The sequence below is a fragment of the Henckelia pumila genome, chromosome 3 (genome assembly GCF_033568475.1).
Source record: "Henckelia pumila isolate YLH828 chromosome 3, ASM3356847v2, whole genome shotgun sequence".
NCBI classification, from domain to species: Eukaryota; Viridiplantae; Streptophyta; class Magnoliopsida; order Lamiales; family Gesneriaceae; genus Henckelia; species Henckelia pumila.
In genome coordinates this window covers 79246198-79263959 of record NC_133122.1, presented here as the reverse complement: position 1 = coordinate 79263959, position 17762 = coordinate 79246198, and the positions used below count along the sequence as shown (strand labels likewise).

At 38.7% G+C, this 17762-nt stretch overlaps 2 long non-coding RNA genes across 2 annotated transcripts; both read left to right on the top strand.

Annotated features, from left to right (window-relative positions):
• The first annotated feature begins 14573 nt into the window (after window positions 1-14573).
• On the top strand, window positions 14574-15817 carry LOC140886436 (uncharacterized). The gene is made up of 3 exons (XR_012151556.1): window positions 14574-14716; window positions 15304-15369; window positions 15629-15817. It is a non-coding gene; the product is annotated as an uncharacterized lncRNA (long non-coding RNA).
• Window positions 15818-16132: 315 nt separating this feature from the next.
• Window positions 16133-17341, top strand: LOC140886884 (uncharacterized). Its single transcript, XR_012151724.1, has 3 exons — window positions 16133-16247; window positions 16894-17076; window positions 17243-17341. It is a non-coding gene; the product is annotated as an uncharacterized lncRNA (long non-coding RNA).
• Window positions 17342-17762: the final 421 nt, after the last annotated feature.

Below are 17762 nucleotides of genomic sequence, written 5' to 3'. Positions count from 1 at the left end.
ATTAATTTACACTTTTAGTTAATGGCAATGACTTTATTCTTTCTTCATATTGTTATATTGTGATATACTATTGTTGTTTTGATAAAGGGACCTTGAATGTACTATAGTGTATGTAAGATGTGGTAGAACATGGGGGAAATGTCTATCATGAAACACATCTTATAGTCACTTGTATATTCTAAATGGTTCCCAGTCGATTGAGCCGTCCGATAATAAGGATAAGGATCGCTCGAAGTTTGGAGACTAGACATTTGCGATGCAGAGTACCACGTTTCATTGGTAAGGAAACATAGAGATGTTCGAAGCATGCAAAATGGAGTATCTTCATACAATGAAATGGATCGAACTACCCTTATCCGGATTTTCCAAGTGGTTATCACATATCGAGTGGATGAAGTCCGCGGTTTTGGTTGTACACCATTAGTCCTTACTACTTGAAACTTCATTGAGACTCTATATGCTAGTACTGGGCTTTGACTCGTTTACCGATTCTATTGGGGTCATCAAGGTGTCGGGATTGGGTACAGTTACAACACATATAGGAGTCGATGCTTTGTTGTCAAGGATTCACCACATACTTGCGAGTGTGGATATCATATGCGATCTGAGGAGATATTAGTGTGACGAATCTCGGGCCAGAGTACATGATGTGTTTTAAAAAATGGTTTCTTAGTAGCACATGCGATGTCACTATTTGATCTTCAAGATGTATTGCATAGTTATCGAATCTCGAACGACTCTCGATTTACCAATGGTTGTTGATTCGATGGATATATGGATGAAGGGACCGTTACTGTACGCTAACCAAAATCTATTGGTTCTTGCAGGCACTATCAGTGATACCTAGGGAATCATGGGGCGATGTTGCTAGGCGCTCTTACCATGATTCGATGTGCAAGTCGGAAATTGTTGTTCCGAGTCACAAGGAGTTGTGAGCCCACGGCTAGCTGTATCCCTGAACCATTGAGGGTCACACAGAGTAATGGATTTTTAATCCCCGTTGAGATAGTTAAATTTATAGAGTTAAATTTAATGAACAAAGAAGTTGGACTTCTTATTTAAGAGTAGAGGAGTAAGATTTCCTAAAATGACATAGGGATGGGCATTTTTGGAAATCACTGAATTCGGATTCAGAAAATTTATCTTGACTTTAGAAGATGCAGAAATGGTTTCTGTGAAACATTGGTAAAATTGGTTTATCAATCAGAGTCACGATGAATTTTATATTAAATTCTGAACATGCGGGCTTTGCTTGTCAGGCTTGAACTTATGACTAATGGGCCCTAAGCTGTTAGACGGCCTACATTATAAATAAGTTATTGCAGTACAGAAATTACACAACACAGGTCACAATTTTCGAAAAACCCTAGTTTTCTCTCTAAAAGTGGCCGCCCCCCTCCCCTCTGCTCGGGAAAAATCCAGCCTGTGAATTTTGAATTACAGTCTGGTTTAACGGATCAAATTCGTTTTAATTCTCTTCGTTAGAAACTTCTGATAGATTTTCTAGTGCAATCTATCAGAGGGATTAAATCTCTGTTCGTGGACCTGATTGAAGAACAGTTTGTCCATCAGTTTCAGGGATATACAACAAGAGCAGAGTTAATCTGTTGGTGTCCATAATCTCGCTTCGAGATTGGAGGTAAAAATTTATAATTGTTATTTAATTTTTACAACACAATTTAATCGTAAAGTTTTGATACCCATTATGGAATCGTTCCATATAAAATTTTTAAAACTTCCGCTGCACCGGGTTATCAATTTTGATTGATCTGATCGCCGTTCTCCAACAGTGGTATCAGAGCCAGGTTGCTCAGATCAAGCGATTAAATTAATCGATTGTACGAAAATTTTTAAGCCTCGGTTTTCGAAACAAAATAAATTTTAAAATAAAATTTTTTTTTCGGGCAAAACCCGGGCAGCCATTGGATCGTTGCCCGGGGGGGCAGCGATCGTCGCTGCCCTTGGGCAGCCGGGCTGCCCGGCCCGAGCCCCTTTGGGGCGCGGGCAGCCCGGGAGTATCCCGAGCGGCCCGTGAAAAATTAATTTTTGATTTTTAAAATTAAAATTTTAATATGTTAAAATTCTATTTTTGGTCCGAATCGAAAATTGTTTTTTGATTGGTCCACGAGGCATCGGATCGAATTGTTCGAGTCCGAAAATTTTAAAATTGATTTTTGGATAAATTTGGATTTTTGGAAAAATTTATATATTTTATCCCTTAAATCAGATTTTATGAAATTAATTATTTTTGGTACAATTGATGATAAGGATATGATCTTATGGAAATATTGAGTAAAATATGATTTTATGTATAAAATTGGATTTTATATGTAAAATATGATTTTATTTGATAAAAGATAAAATATGATTTTGTATGTAAAATAAGATTTTATTATAGAATATGATTTTATCCTTTTAATTTAAATTGCCAATTGCATGTTATCCAATAAATTAATTTTGAATTAAATATTATTGGATAAGGATGATCGATTGCCATAACCAATTTTGTAGGTGTATGTTAGGAATTTACATTTGTTTTTATTGTTGTTGGATTTATTAATGGGCCTGGTTTATGGCCCAATATGAATTGTCATATGTAATAAAAGTGGGCCTGGTTTTATGACCCGTTCCCACCCCTTGAAATGTATCCCTACTTGTCATGGTTATTTATTGTAAATACATTAGACTTAGTGGGAGATGAAGATTTGAAAATGGAGGTGGGCCCAGCAGACAATAAAGACAGAAGAAATGTAAATTGGAAGCTCAATGTAATAGGATTGCATTGCATACCTGCATATTACCTAGGATTGGACTAAGACTCGTGATTGGCAACCACGGGTCGATTAGAATGGAATCGATCATCCTATATAATATGTGATATTATTGTTGTATGCATGTTTTAGACTAAATTGTGTGAATCCGGCAAGCATACAAAATTTTAAATGATGAGACAAATTTTCAAAATTAAAATCCCTCATTTTAAATATGATTTAAAATTAGTATCAAGATAAATAAAGGAAATTTAAAATTGTTTAAATGTTCCTACCTTCCATCAACGATCAATGTATGAGATGCTACCCGCGGATACGGTCCGGCTCATATTATTGGGGGGGCCCGTTCGTCGGAAAGCTGTACATTGGATCGACACATGTTGTAAGTTGGGTGGAACTCCCATGGGATCGGCTCATATTATTGGGGGATCCACATGGCGACCGTCCATCACAACTTAATATTGATGGGTCATCTTGACATGTCACAATAAACGGCGTCATATTATTGGGCCCTTATTGGACATGAGGTAAAAACGTGGAGGTTGCTTTGGAAGCAATTGGGCTCTACCTTTTGAAAATTATGGTTGGCTGATATTATTCGGGACCATAGTTTGTCAATTGGACTCCATGTTCTCACTAAGGAAAACAGTTTCCCGTTTTCACTAGAGGGTAGTGAAATCGTTAAAATAGTGGGAGTGAGATTCATAAAATAAATTTCGCCTATTTTATGTCTTAGTAAATTAATTAAACAATCACTGATATTTGTCTGTTTCTTTTCAGTTTTATAAAGATGAATTCGCGTAATCCACTTTTCTCGATCCTCGAACAAAATAAATTGACTGGCGCAAATATACGGAATGGTTCCGTAAGTTGAAGATTGTCTTGACTTCGGAGAAGATGCTCTACGTGTTAGAAAAATCTCCTCTGAAGGAAGCACCAGCTGACATAAGTCCAGAAGAGTTAGCCAAACTTGATACATGGTGGGACCATGATATCAAGGCCAATGCTATATGCAAGCCTCGATGTCTGATGAACTCCAGAGGCCATTTGAGGACACCGTGAATGCTGCTGACATTCACGTACAACTCAAGGAACTTTTTGGGGCTCAATCGAGGGCTGAAAGGTTCGCTACTGTAAAGGAGCTAATGACGTGTCGCATGCGTGAAGGGACTTCGGTCCGTGATCATGGGGTACGAGTGATTTGGCTCATACAGAAGTTGGTAACGCTTGATTTGGTGTTGGAGCATGAACTCACATGGACTTATTACTTCTGTCTCTTCCTTCTTCGTTTGACGGATTTGTGGTGAATTTCAATATGAACAAGATAGAGGCCTCCCTTGAAGAGATGGTCAATATGCTTGTAACATATGAATCCACTTTAAAAAAGGATAAACCGGCTTTCTTGGTGGGCTCTCTTCTTCTGCTAAGAAGGAGCCAAGTACAAAGGGTAAGAAACGTTCTGCCCCACCCAAGAAATCGAACCCAAGAAGAAGTACAAGACAAAGGCTTCAAACATGGAAAAGTCCAAGGATGTTTGCCATTACTGCAAGAAGACCGGTCATTGGAAGCGTAACTACAAGGAATATCTAGAGCAGTTGCGAACTGCGAAGGGTATGTTCTATATTGAAATAAATGTTTCACTTAATACTACTTCTTGGGTATTGGATACCGGATGTGGATCTCAAATTTGCAATGATTTGCAGGTGATGACAAAGAAGTCGCAAGCTTAGAATGGGTGAGACCCAGCTGAGGCTCGAAAATGGTTCCAGAGTTGAAGCTAAAGCTGTGGGAGATGTTTATTTAATTTTGCAGAAACGATTTTAAGTTACTTTTGAGAGATGTTTTATTTGTTCCAGATTTGATTAAAAACATTATTTCTGTTTCTATGCTTGATAGAGATGGTTTTTTTCTTGCAATTTTGTGAATGAGATTTGCAATATTTACAAGAATGAATGTTTGATTGGAAATGGACAACTTGAAAACGATCTATATAACTTAAAATTGAAAGACGTTCTCAATAAATTATGTTGATAACCTGGAAACAACAAACAAAAGGAAAATCGATAGTCAAAACCCGGCAAACCTTTGGCATGCTAGGCTAGGTCATATTTCCTCAAGGAGGATGAACAAGCTAGTGGGAGAGGGCATGTTTGATATGTCTGATATTAACTCTCTACCTACTTGTGAGTCCTGCCTGAAAGGAAAAATGACTAAATCTCCTTTTAGGGGAAACCTGAGCGTAGTCAAAATCTGTTGGATTTGATCCATACAGACGTTTGTGGTCCATTTAGAATTGGTACTCAATATGGCCACACCTACTTCATTACCTTTATTGATGATTATTTAGGTATGGGTATTTTATATTTAATGAAATATAAGTCTGAAGCATTTGAAAAGTTCAAAGAATTCAAGACTGAAGTAGAAAACAAGCTAGGTAAAAGTATTAAAGCACTTCGATCGGATCGAGGTGGAGAATACTTGAGTACCGAGTTTTTGGACTATCTGAAAGAGAATGGGATTCTCTCTCAGTGGACTCCTCCTATGACACCACAGCTGAATGGTGTATCGGAGCGTGGTAATCGAACTTTGTTGGACATGGTTCGATCCATGATGAGCTTCACTGAGCTTCCACCTTCGTTTTGGGGCTACGCATTTGAAACGGCGGTATTGTTGTTGAACAACGTCCACACTAAAGTAGTGGACAAAACACCATACGAGTTATGGAATGGCAAAGCTCCTAAGTATTCGTACTTAAGGATTTGGGGATGTCCTGCTTACGTGAAGCAGACAGTGGGAGATAAGTTGGATAGTCGATCCACCTTATGTTATTTTGTAGGGTATCCGAAGAATTCAATAGGATATTATTTCTATCATCCTGCTGAAACAAAGGTGTTTGTTTCAAGGAATGCCACCTTCTTGGAGAAGGAGTTCTTATTGGATAAGAAAGGCGAGATGATGGAACTCGAAGAAATTCAAGAAGAACCCGAAATACAAAATAATGATCCTACACCTCAGGAACCATTGATGGACACGCCTATACTTAGAAGATCCGAGAGGACTTCTAGACCTCCTATTCGATATGGTCTTCTTCTTGAAGGGGATCAAGATGAACCCGATGTTGGATGTGATCCAAGAAACTTCAAGGAAGCAATTTCTGATGCGGATTCAAATTTATGGCTTGAAGCTATGCAGTTGGAAATAGATTCGATGCATTCAAACCAAGTTTGGTCTTTAGTAGATCCTCCCGATGGAATTGTTCCAATAGGGTGTAAATGGATCTACAGAAGAAAGCTTGGGCCTGATGGTAAGGTATTGACCTACAAGGCGCGATTGGTGGCGAAAGGTTATACTCAAAGACAAGGAGTTGACTATGATGAAACCTTTTCACCAGTTGCAATGTTCAAGTCCATAAGAATCCTTATTGCCATAACTGCTTGGTATGACTATGAGATATGGCAAATGGATGTGAAGACTGCATTTCTTAATGGAAACATTAAGGAAGAGATCTATATGACGCAGCCTGAGGGATACACATCATGGGAAGCGAGCATAAGGTATGCAAGCTTCAGAGATCAATCTATGGTCTAAAACAAGCATCAAGAAGTTGGAACCAGAAATTTGATGAAACAATAAAGGATTTTGGTTTCATCAAGAACCCGGAGGAACCATGCGTGTACAAGAAAGTAGTTAAGGATGCTGTGACATTCTTAGTACTTTATGTTGATGACATCCTACTCATTGGGAATGACATAGGGATGTTGCAGTCAACAAAGATATGGTTATCAGGTAGATTCTCGATGAAGGATTTGGGTGAGGCATCCTATATTCTAGGGATACAGATCTATAGAGATAGATCTAAGAGAATGATAGGACTCACTCAAGCAACCTACATCGACACCATATTGAAACGGTTTTCAATGGATGGGTCCAAGAGAGGACATCTACCCATGTGTCATGGAGTTTCTCTATCCAGGTCTATGTGTCCCAAGATTGATGCAGAGATAGAGAAAATGACACATGTACCATATGCGTCAGCCATTGGTAGTATCATGTATGGGATGATATCTACCAGACCGGATGTAGCATTTGCTCTGAGTGTCACGAGCAGATATCAAGCTAATCTCGGTCAAATGCATTGGAAAGCCGTGAAGGACATTCTTAAGTATTTACGAAGGACTAAGAATATGTTCATGGTATATGCAGGAAGAGAACTAAAATTGGAAGGCTATACCGACTCTAGCTTCCAAAGTGACGTGGATGACTCGAAGTCAACCTCTGGATTTGTGTTCATGCTCAATGGCGGTGCTGTCTCTTGGAAGAGTTCCAAGCAGGACACCACAGCGGATTCCACCACTGAGGCAGAATACATTGCAGCATCAGCTGCTGCTAAAGAGGCCGTTTGGATGAGGAATTTCGTCCAAGAGTTGGGCGTTATTCCGGAAATTGTTGGTCTAGTCTCGGTGTACTGTGACAACACGGGTGCCGTTGCTCAGGCAAAGGAACCAAGGTCTCATCAAAGATACAAACACGTACAGAGGAAATACCACATCATCCAGGAGATCGTGGAAAGAGGAGACATCACTGTCGAAAGAGTGGCCTCTGCAGACAATATCGCTGATCCACTTACTATGCCCTTGCCAGGACCATTATTTGAGAAACATCGCGAAGCAATGGGTCTACGTAGTATGACTAGTTGGCTTTAGGGCAAGTGGGAGATTGAAAGAGTGGGTGCCCGGTGAGCCAACTTGTGGCTAAGGGCTTTGATGACTCTTTGTATAAACAATCTTTTGTTTAATATAATTTACACTTTTATTAATGGCAATGACTTTATCTTTCTTCATATTGTTATATTGTGATATACTATTGTTGTTTTGATAAAGACCTTGAATGTACTATAGTGTATGTAAGATGTGGTAGAACATGGGGATGTCTATCATGAAACACATCTTATAGTCACTGTATATTCTAAATGGTTCCTAGTCGATTGAGCCATCTGATAATAAGGATAAGGATCGCTCGAGTTTGAGACTAGCATTTGCGATGCAGAGTACCACGTTTCATTGGTAAGGAACATAAAGATGTTCGAAGCATGCAAATGGATATTCATACGATGAATGATCGAACTACCCTATCCGGATTTTCCAAGTGGTTATCACTTATCGAGTGGATGAAGTCCGCGGTTTTGGTTGTACACCATTAGTCCTTACTACTTGAAACATCATTGAGACTCTATATGCTAGTACTGTGCTTTGACTCGTTTACCGACTCTATTGGGGTCATCAGGTGTCGGGATTGGGTACAGTTACAACACATATAGGAGTCGATGCTTTGTTGTCAAGGATTCACCACATACTTGCGAGTGTGGATATCCTATGCGATCTGAGGAGATATTAGTGTGACGAATCTCTGGCCAAGTACATGATGTGTTTTAAGAAATGGTTTCTTAGTAGCACATGCGATGTCATTATTTGATCTTCAAGATGTATTGCATAGTTATCGAATCTCGAACGACTCTCGATTTACCAATGGTTGTTGATTCGATCGGGATATATGGATGAAGAGACCGTACTGTACGCTAACCAAAATCTATTGGTTCTTGCAGGCACTATCAGTGATACCTAGGGAATCATGGGGCGATGTTGCTAGGCGCTCTTACCATGATTCGATGGGCAAGTCGGAAATTGTTGTTCCGAGTCACAAGGAGTTGTGAGCCCACGGCTAGCTGTATCCCTGAACCATTGAGGGTCACACAGAGTAATGGATTTTTAATCCCCGTTGAGATAGTTAAATTTAAAGAGTTAAATTTAATGAATAAAGAAGTTGGACTTTTTATTTAAGAGTAGAGGAGTAAGATTTCCTAAAATGACATAGGGATGGGCATTTTTGGAAATCACTGAATTCGGATTCAGAAAATTTATCTTGACTTTAGAAGATGCAGAAATGATTTCTGTGAACATTGGTAAAATCGGTTTATCAATCAGAGTCACGATGAATTTTATATTAATTTCTGAACATGCGGGCTTTGCTTGTCAGGCTTGAACTTATGACTAATGGGCCCTAAGCTGTTAGCGGCCTACATTATAAATAAGTTATTGCAGTACAGAAATTACACAACACAGGTCACAATTTTCGAAAAAACCCTAGTTTTCTCTCTAAAAGTGGCCGCCCCCCTCCCCTCTGCTCGGGAAAAATCCAGCCTGTGAATTTTGAATTACAGTCTGGTTTAACGGATCAAATACGTTAATTCTCTTCGTAGAAACTTCTGATAGATTTTCTAGTGTTATCTATCAGAGGGATTAAATCTCTATTCGTGGACCTGATTGAAGAACAGTTCGTCCATCAGTTTCAGGGATATACAACAAGAGCAGAGTAATCTGTTGGTGTCCATAATCTCGCTTCGAGATTGGAGGTAAAAATTTATAATTGTTATTTAATTTTTACACACACAATTTAATCGTAAAGTTTTGATACCCATTATGAAATCGTTCCATATAAAATTTTTAAACTTCCGCTGCACCGGGTATCAATTCTGATTGATCTGATCGCCGTTCTCCAACATTTACCTTTCAAGGCAGTAGTTCCAACTTCTGGGAAGCTACAACAAAAGATTGTATCAAAGTCTAACCAATCTAAACAACAACAAGGCTCAAGGTAATTCTCTATAACGTTCTTCATCCAAATCTCTGAAACGAACAGATGCTGTTAACCCTGGGCTTGACAAACTCTAAAAGAATCTGTTCAGATACAAATCAAAGATAAATAACCATGATCAACTTACAAGCCAAGTTCAACAACTCAAAAACGGTTCGAAATCCCAAAACTCAAACCGACGGCATGATGGCTAAAAACTGAACAAACCGAAAATGCAGACTGCAGTTCATTACCGATATCAACTCAATTCAATGCTAATACAACAACAACAAGGAAATCCCAACAAATCTCAAAACCCACATTTTTGAAAATTGTTTCCAAAAATCATAACAATTCCGAACGTCTCTCTATTTCAAAATCGACAGATAATAAACGATCAGAACTCCGCCAAGAACAACATACTAGAAACTAAATCGATTCTAACAACCTCCGAAAAACAAAACATATCCGATCGGAGAAAAAATTACGGTATAACGGAGCTCTCACTGCAGTGATCACTAATCTGCCTTTAGAAATAATTTCCAACGGCTGGATCGAGCTCGGACTGAAATCTGGAAGCTTGAGCAAGATATGGGGCGTCTCTAATGGAGTATCTCGGTTGGGAGGAGGAAGGAGGATGATGAGAAAAGTCAATACAAGTGTAGATAATATATAAAATCCCAAATTTGCATTTTAGTCCCTGAAATTTCCAAAATTTGCAAAAAGGATACTGATCAAAATCAAGTCTGCTCGTGAACTCTGTAATCTCCGATTAACTCAAATAAACTTATTTAAGATAAAAACGGAGCGTTACATGCATGCCCTCCGACTGGAGATTCATGAAACTCACGGAACATCATAGTTTTTAGCGTTGAATCAAGCCCTAAGACATACCGTCCTTTGTATAAGACAACTCCATCCCTCACGGAGTATGCGCTCAGTGTAGTAGGATTAGCCTGCAAATGGTTGTGGATGATTATTAGATCTGCAGAGCTTGATTCTCCTGTTGAAGAGTGTTTATAAATAAAAATTCTGGGTGGGAGAAGGCAGCCAATATATGTGGTTCGGTAGCTGCTCCATCGATCTCATGTACTCGAGACAACGAATCAGCAGCAGAATTCTCCTTGCCCGGTTTGTATTCAATCTTGAAGTGATATCCGATCAACTTTCGTAGGTAGTATTGTTGTTTTGGGGTCTGGATAGTCTGATTAAGCAAGTCACGCATACTTTTATGATCTGTGCGAATAACAAAGGAATGCCCCAGTAAGTATTGTCTCCATTTGGCTACTGACTCTGTTACAGCATACAGTTCTCGCACATAGGTAGACGCCATCTGCATCCGTGGACCCAACTTCTTAGTGAAATACGATAAAGGATGTCCTCCTTGCATCAATACTCCGCCAATTCCCACCTTCGAAGCGTCAGTTTCTACGACAAAGTGTTGAGAAAAATTAGGTAGGCCAAGAACAGGAGTCTTTGTCATGACGTCCTTAATGTGATCAAAGGCCTTGGTGGCTTCCAACGTCCACTAAAAAGAGTCTTTTTTTAGTAACTCAGTTAGTGGGGCAGCCAAAGTAGCGTAGTGAGCTACAAACCGTCTGTAGTATCCCGTGATGCCCAGAAATCCTCGCAACTATTTCAGATTCATAGGTTGCGGCCAATGCTTCATTACCTCAATTTTCTTTGGATCTGCCAACACACTCCCTGCTGTAACTAAGTGCCCTAGATATTCCACTTTTGTTTGAAAAAACTGACTTTTGGATAATTTAGCAAAGAATTTCTGCTTGAACAGAAGATCCAACAACACCAAAGCAAGATGCTCCAATTGCTCATATTCATGCTCACTGTAGACTAAGATATCATCGAAGAATACAATAACAAATCTTCTCAAATATGGCTGGAATACCTGATTCATAGTTTCTTGGAATGTTTATGGTGCATTGGTCAACCCGAAGGGCATTACGAGAAATTCGTAATGGCCCTCATGAGTGCGAAAGGCAGTTTTGTGTATGTCCCTTTTATCCATCCGGATTTGATGATATCCAACCCGCAAATCCAGTTTGGAAAAAACTCGTGCTCGGCCCAACTCATCCAGTAGCTCATCGATAGTAGGAATTGGGAACCGATCTTTTATAGTGAGCGCATTCAAAGCTTGATAATTGACACAAAAATGGCACGAGCCATCTTTCTTTTTATCCAACAAGACTGGAGATGATTAGGGACTAATGCTTGATCGGATGAACCCTTGGTCGATCAATTCTCCAACTATTTTCTCAATAGCGTCCTTTTGGAAGTAAGGATAATGGTAGGGGCGTAAATTAACTGGAGTTGATCCTGGAAGTAAGTGTATGTGGTGATCAATGGTTCGGTAAGGAGGTAGAGCAATGGGCTCCTGAAAAATTCCTTGGTACTGCTTCAAGAGCGCATGCCCTTTTTCTGGAATTGGCGCATTTGCATCACTTAACTGCAGACAGGGTGCTTCCTTTGGCTCCTCGAAACTGTTTTGAATTTCAGCGAGAGTGTAGAGAGCGCAGATAGATTCCTTTTGCAAGAGCACACAGAGTCAGTTATAAGAGACAAGAACTGTGGGAGTGTGTTTATTTCCGGTCAAGCATATCTTCTCTCCTTTCCATGCAAATTCCATTGTCAGGGCCTCGTGGTCATGTAAACAAGGGCCTAATGTGCAGAGCCATTGCATTCCCAGGACAATTTCTTACCCCCAGATTGGTAGCACATATAGATCAATACGAAACTCATGACCCTACAGAAATAAAGGCACCTGCGGACACACTTTTTCGCACCACAAATACTGCCCGCTGCCCATGTATACCCGAAATCGGCGAGACTCGGTAACAGCCATTCCCAGCCTCTCCACCAGCCCTTCTTGCACAAAGTTATTGTGGCTTCCAGTGTCAATTAAGACTTCTACCGGAATCTGTTGATACCTTGCAGTAATGCGGAAGATTCGTGGATTAGCGGAGCTAGTAAGTGTATGTAAACTTACCTCAGCAATCCCATCCTCTATTTCTGGCAGTGGCGTGTTCCCAGGGACATCCAACCCAATCGGACAGTCTTTCGAGTCGTCCCCTAGTAAGACCATCACTCTATTTTTGCAGAGATGGTTGGCGCTAAAATTTTCATCGCAATTTAAGCAGAGCACCTTCTCTCTTCGTTCCTTCATTTCAGCGATGGTCAGTCATTTGATGGGCAGCTTTGGAGAAGGATGTGTATAGTATCGCCCTTCAGCCACCCCAAGTCCCATTTTCTCCCCTGGAGTGCGAGGAATTTGTGGAACCACGGTTTTTGTCACACCAGTAGTTAGTCCTCCAGCATGCAAGATTCCCTTCAGATCGTCATTTCTGTTTTCGAATAGTTGAGCTTTGTTCATAGCCTCAGTAAGACTCTTAGGTGGAGTAATGAGCAGCTCCCTTCGAATCTGGGGATTGAGACCCCAAATGAAAAAATTCAAAAACAGCGTTTCCTAAACTCCTTCAATCCAATTCATTAGAAATTCAAACTCCGTGCGATATTGGTTTATACTTCCAGTCTGCATCATCTTCGCAATTTTCCCCAAAGGGTCATCATACACCGACGCACCAAATCGTGCCTTTATCTCTGTTACAAAGTGATCCCATGTAACCAAAGAATCATGCCGGTCCATCCACTGGTACCAAGAGCATGCTTCCCCCTCCAAATGGAATGCAATCACCTGGAGTCGAATCTCCTGAGGGGTGGAATGTAAGGTGAAGTATTTCTCCACCTTGTATATCCAGTCATGTACCCCTTCACCATTGAATCGGGGAAGGTTAAGCTTGAAACCTCGCAACTGGCCAACAGGGTCATCTCCGACATTCCCCCCTTTCTTGCTTTTTTCTCCTTCAAAACAGAGAGAGTTCTCCGTAGCCCCTTGAGAGATATCGTGGACTCTCTGGTGCAATTGACCAAATCGCTGGTCCATAGAACCCATGTAATTCTCCAAGAGCTTGCTATAAGCCGACAGTTAATATTCTGAATGGGATTTGAATTTATTTTCCAGTTGCCTCATGGCGTTGGCGATATCTTCATTCTGCATCGTGAGCAACGAGAGCACCAAAATGATAAGATAGAGCACACTTCGAGTCTGTGCAAAACTCCTAGGAATTTCTTTGTATTGTTGTAAAAGTTTTGATGATTTACAAACACTCCTCTTTTCATCCTTTATACTCATCCTTACAACAAACTCAACAAGAACATAACTGTTTATTGAAAAAAAAAAACGTGACTCTCCCTCACATGACGTAATCGCGCATCCAATTAGGTTTCCTCCTCCTTCTGGATTCTTCTTCTGGTTCGCTTCTGATTTCTTCTATTTTTGTTTCTTCGTTATTTTGTGTGGGCTGGACTTCCTTTTCATTTTCCACAAGACCTTTCAAGGCCCAATCTTTCACTTGTTGGCCCACTAAGTTATAATCCATGTTGAGGGAAACTGGGCTATCACTCTCCATCTCACAGTAAATCAACTTCAACAGGTTACACGTTTGTCAGATTCACCTTACACTGCTCATGTTTTTAGTTGATTTCCCCCAATATCTTTTGTTTTTTTTTGAAAATCATTTATCGTTTCATTTTTTTTACAGTTTTGATCGATTGGCTTGATTTTATTGTGTTTACTATAGATCATCGGCATGCACGACCTCAGAAAAATCAAAGCTCAAAAGGTATGTGACGAATTCAACCACAACGTAAAGTTCTATTCATCAGATATTGTCCTTAATTATGATGTTTCATTTTTATCGTGAACTATAATTTGGTCGATTTATAGAAATTTGATTGATATTGTGAACTCAATAGAGTTGAGTGACCTGTACTGATCGACGCTGTTAAACGGCTGCGTGTCATAGATATCTTAAAATACTTCACTATACCACTCGCTCATGCATTTTAGTGTTATTCTTGTTATTATCTTCTGATACCCTGTCATATGAGGCATGATATCCATTTAGACACGATTATATCCCTTATTTTAAAAGTTTATCCTCTTTATATTTGCAATTTTTCATTGATATTTTGTGTATAAACTAAACAGGGCCTGGATTAGTCCTTGACGTCACCCCGGATAAAATTGAAAAGTTCTTATGCGATCCATGTGAGAATACATTGTTCATTTTCTAGAGACTGAATATTTAGCAGGATGCCACTAACCTAGATGTTTTTTTGTGGACTTTGGTATACCTCGATCCACTCTGGAAAGTTTGTGAGGTAGAGACCCAGAATACAATGTAGATGTACTTCGTCGTGTACTATAAGGAGAAAAGAGGAGTATCGTGGATGCTCTGGTAAATTTCATCTTTTGTTTTTTTGATTCCTACATTTGGAGATTGAAGTATATTTGTTTTCACAATAATTTTGCGATCAATTTCTAGTTTGGTATTACACTTTTGTAACACTATTTTATCTATCGGAACCCTGACATCGATCGAAAGATCGCTTGTTACGTCTTCTTAAAAGGTCTTCCTGCTCAATAGATGATTCATGACGTTCGCCACTTTTTGTTTTTAGATCATTTTGTTTACAGGACTCTGACATGTAGTAAACAAATGCCAGGGTCCCTTGGATATGAAGAACAAGATGCAAAAAACACTTTTGCATCATGAGTAGGAATAAGCTGTTAATACATACATATATACACCCATGCTTGTTACATGTACGTGATGTGTTTTTTAAAAAGTTTCATATGGTGGCACTAGCGAGCTAATATAAATGATAGGGTGTAGATTAAGTTGAAGTATGACAACTGTAACCATGATGGTACCAGCACCAAAAAAAGATGAAAATTTGTACTTGTTCAATTGAAGTTTAATAAATTTTTCTTATTATAAATGGCTCATCTAACTAAGGGTGATTTTATGGCTCGATGAAGTAGATATCCTGTGATAGCAAAGGCATTGATGACTTCATGGAGATCCATTTTTTTATTCCTCTGTGAATGGTGAGTTATGATTCATATGACAACGATGGATGCATGACATGCAGAATTCTTGTTAAGGATAGGTTTTTTATTTTTTAGTATCTTTGGTTTCTTGTTAATGAGTCCTTTGAAGTTAGCACGCTTACTGTTTTTACATGATGTGCAGCTAACTCTTACTGAATATCAATCTTATTGAACCATAATACATTTGCTTTCTAATTTTTCATGCTCTGCAATGTTTCCTTTATTTAACTTTAAAATTTAATTTTGACTTTGTTAGGAACTCGAGGGTAGAGCGAACAGGCTCCAAAATCCATGGTTTGGAATAGTGAACCGTTCACAAGCTGATATCAATAAGAATGTTGACATGAATTATGCTCGCCAAAAACAAAGGGAATATTTTGAATCAAGCCCAAAATATGGGCATCTTGCTCACAAAATGAGATCAGAATATCTGGCAAAGCTTTTGTCTCAGGTAAGTTAACCCCAGGCTGAACTCTATTTTTTTAGCTTGATTAGGGTAATGTTTTTCTTAATAAATAGCTGAAAGTGATCATGATGAGGTTCTAGAACTGTTTTCAGTTTTAAGAGTTTTATGTCTATCTATAGGCACAATTGTACAAAATTTTGGAAATGTGTTGTGCATTTGATGGCATATTTAAGGAAGATTTGGATGGCGGGTAATGCTCAAACACAATTGTTTTCTCTTATTTTTCATTTGACCATATGCATCAAACTGTTAAGATAAAAATATTATTTTCTTGTACTCAGCTCCAATGGACTTGGGACATGAAGATGTTGATATGTCCATTAAACTGTGCCGGGTGATTCCCAAAATTGACCTTTTTTGAGACTCACAACTAGCTTCTCTCATATTTCCTTTTTCTTATTATTTCAAGGTCAATTTTGAACTAATCCATATTTTAATTTTTATATAATTTTGTTTTCATGGAAGAAGGCTTCTTTGGTCTTGGAAATAATGCACTTGGACCTTCTGTACTATGGTATTTCTTCTACAGTGGTGGTTTTCTCCCAAAATGTTATAATCTTGCCAAAGATGCTTTCTCATTGTTTGCTCATGTGATTAACCTCAACATATTTTTATAAATTGATTCATATTTTGGAGCTAACAGTCCAATATAAGAAATAGATTACTCTGGGTAGCTCTGGAATTTCCGTTGTGTTTCTGATTGATGTCACGACTGACTTGTTGCACTGTGTTTGGATAACAATATACTCCCACTTTTCCTTACTTTTTCTAAGTTTTATTTCGATTTCCTTAAAACAATATATTATTCAGATGCTTTTGACTTTATTCTACCCTTTCACCTATGATCTGATCTTGAACAGTAGCTAATTCAAACTTTTTGCATGTGCATCATCTTTCCCTAACTTATCAGAACCAATTGTTTTCTTTTACCACACCTGTGTTTTTCAATGCACCTTTTTGTTTTATGAGTCACTGTATATCATGGTATTTTCTTTTGTAATACAATGATTGTCATTTATATTTTGTAATATTTGGTTTTTCTTCTTGTTACGCAGCTACATGCCAACTCCTGTGTTAGTCATTATCGATGTCCAGCCGAAAGAGCTTTGAACCAAGTAAAGTTAGGATTTTGTCTCCATGTAAACTATTTTCTAATCCCACTCATCCTGCTTATGATAGGAGTTAAGCATTTGTTAAGGGATGTGAAGGACACAACTATCAGCACCCTTGCTACAGAGGTTGTGTTAGCACCCTTCCCTCATTAGTGCACCCAAGTTTTTAAAATTTTAAAATATATTCTATTACAATCTTGTTCCTTTTTATTTATTGGATAAATTTTAATTGATGACATTCTGTCGGATAACTGAAGGAGGTAAGAGTCTTAGAAATCATTGTCTTGTGCAGGTCACTGGAAAACCTTCTGCTTTGAAGGGTTTGGATGCACGATTAAAAGTCATCCGTGACTATCTGGACCTTGATATTGAAGGGAAACTCCCATTAAACAGCAAAATATTCAACATCAATTGAATTGCATTCGCTGGTGTTGAACGAGGAGTTCCATCATATTCTGCGTTTGCAGAACACGAACGTGGATGGGAAGCAGAAGATCATGTTCGCTTTGTTCACGCCTCTAGTCCTTAGTTTCTGAACTTTTTTTGCATTTTTCTGTAGTGTTCATTGACTTAGAATTTTAATTTTGAGTGATTTGTAATACTAAAAAATTGTATATTAAATTTTATGTATGAAATTTTAAATTTTGGTTTATTTATAATTTTTTTTTGTTTTTTATATAGAAAAAGACAATGGAATTTATCCGTTGTCGTAGGGGGTATAAAATTGTTGTAAATGATGGTGTTGTCAAAACTGCACCCCTACAACAACGGATAAAATCTGTTTTCGTTTCTCTCAAAGACAACAGATTTTG